The sequence below is a fragment of the Rhinichthys klamathensis genome, unplaced genomic scaffold (genome assembly GCF_029890125.1).
Source record: "Rhinichthys klamathensis goyatoka isolate OS25496 unplaced genomic scaffold, OSU_Roscu_1.1 h1tg000176l_1, whole genome shotgun sequence".
Taxonomy (NCBI): domain Eukaryota; kingdom Metazoa; phylum Chordata; class Actinopteri; order Cypriniformes; family Leuciscidae; genus Rhinichthys; species Rhinichthys klamathensis.
In genome coordinates, this window is record NW_026606705.1 from 2,500,737 (window position 1) to 2,502,878 (window position 2,142).

Below are 2,142 nucleotides of genomic sequence, written 5' to 3' on the forward strand. Positions count from 1 at the left end.
GTCACCATTTTAAAAAGGCATTTTGAATTCATTTTACAGTCATTGATTCACTTGTGCAGTGTGCATGCTGCTTTGACTGCATATGCTGTATACAGTAATCGTATTACTAGTACTTAGATGCTCCTAATGTCCTTCTTTATTAGTTGTATTTGCTTAAGAATATACATTGAGAATTGAATATGCATGATTATCATGGTTTAATTATCTTGCAGTTGCTGATGGCCACATTGTTGGATCCTCCTGCAACACCACACTCTGTCACAGTTGTAAGTGATTATTGTCTTTAGGTTTCTGTTTGCTAGACCAAGCATCCTTCCTTATTTTCACTGTAGGATGATGATGAAGAGACCACTTCTGCTGTGACAGAAACAGAAAATGTGGGGAGGCCCATAGAGGTATGATGCATAGAATGCATTCCCCCTTTTTTACACAAGAGAATAAATAAATTGTCATTGTCATTTTACAGAATATGGCAGGAGATTTTAATACAGATGAGGGTCCGTCTACCTCCACACAGAATCTTAGCAGTGTAAGAAATGTTCTGCAGTTCTCCTTCCTCATTTAAATATTTGGTTTGTAATACAGACTTTTTCAGTCTTTCTAGTTGCCTGCCAAAAAGCTGTATAAGGTCCACCTTGAAAAGCAAATCAGAAAAAGTGACATGGAGATGGACCTTATACAGCTTCAAATGGAGGAGAAAAGGCTTAACCTAAAAAAGGCCAGACTTGAAATTGAATTGCTGGAGCACCAGCTTAAGGTGGGAAACAGCATGTGAACATGAATCTGTCATTTGTTGTTGAATGAAATCTAAAGCAATAAATACACATGTCTTTTGTTACAGGAAATAAAGAAACAATGAACAACACTTGACTGTTAACTGGTTTTAATTAAAGTGATTTTGGCAAATCATGTCTTGTACCACCCTGCCATCTCTTTGGTCTACTGGGTTCTCTGGGGGTTCCTCTTGGCCACATATTACCTAGTTAGTGGGGAGCAGTAATGAGGGTGATTTAATGGTTTAAACACCCAAACATTTAGCATCCAAAAAATCTATTGTCACCTGCACATTGATGCTATGCATTGACTTCCTATATACATAGTCTCCTTCATTGATGGAAGGAGCTTTCATGTGAATGTGGGTTCCATCAATGCACCCAATCACATTTGGGAACCCTGAAATTGAAAGTTATATAATTAGAAACATTTAAAATTATTGTGACTGTATAAAGTAGGGTTAGATTAAGTAGTGCTATATGTAACTAAAATGGTCAGGGGACGCCATGCTCTGTCACCTCTCCGAAACAAACTAACCCTGGAACATAACCTGCTCCGGAGCAGGTTAAGTTCAGAGAGTGAGTTGCTATGACTACTAACATACCCTGAAAGTTACCTCCGTTTTTGGAACCGAAAGTTGAGGTTATCCGCTTACTTACTCTTAAACATACCCGGGTATGTCACATAACCTGCTTTCTGGAATACACCCCTGGTTTATTCTTTGTCTGTTTTGGTTTGTTAGTTTTTGTATTTATATTTACTTTATTAAATCCTCTTCCTGCACTTGAGTCCTCGATCCTTTCCACTATACAGCTGTGACAAGTGTAAAGACCTGAGGACTGGTGTGATATGTTCATATTTTCTGGTCCAGCTCAGAATCCTGGCAGCTGCGTTCTGTATGAGCTGCAACTGTCTTATGGTCTTTTTAGGAAGGCCAGACAGGAGTCCATTACAATAATCCACGCTGCTGATGATAAAAGCATTAACAAGTTTCTCTAAGTCTTGATTGGAAACAAAGCATCTAATTCTTGAAATATTTTTCAGATGATAGTATGCTGATTTAGTTATTGCTTTGACATGACTACTGAAACTAAGGTCTGACTCTAGAGACACACCAAGATTCCTGACTTGATTTTTAGTTGTTAGACCCCTAGCGTCAAGGTATGCATTCACCTTGAGAACTTCATCTTTGTTTCCAAAAGCAATGACTTCAGTTTTGTCTTTGTTTAACTGAAGAAAGTTTTGGCACATCCAACTATTTACTTCATCAATGCATTGGCACAGGGAGTCAATGGGGCTGTAGTCGTTAGGCAATAGGGCTAAGTAGAGCTGTGTGTCGTCTGCATAGCTGTGGTAAGAGATTCGGTT

General features: G+C 38.6%; 1 long non-coding RNA gene across 1 annotated transcript; it reads left to right on the forward strand.

Moving 5' to 3' along the window:
- Nucleotides 1-502: 502 nt before the first annotated feature.
- Nucleotides 503-909, forward strand: LOC130092444 (uncharacterized). The gene is made up of 3 exons (XR_008807927.1): nucleotides 503-529; nucleotides 605-757; nucleotides 842-909. It is a non-coding gene; the product is annotated as an uncharacterized LOC130092444 (long non-coding RNA).
- The last annotated feature ends 1,233 nt before the right edge of the window (nucleotides 910-2,142 follow it).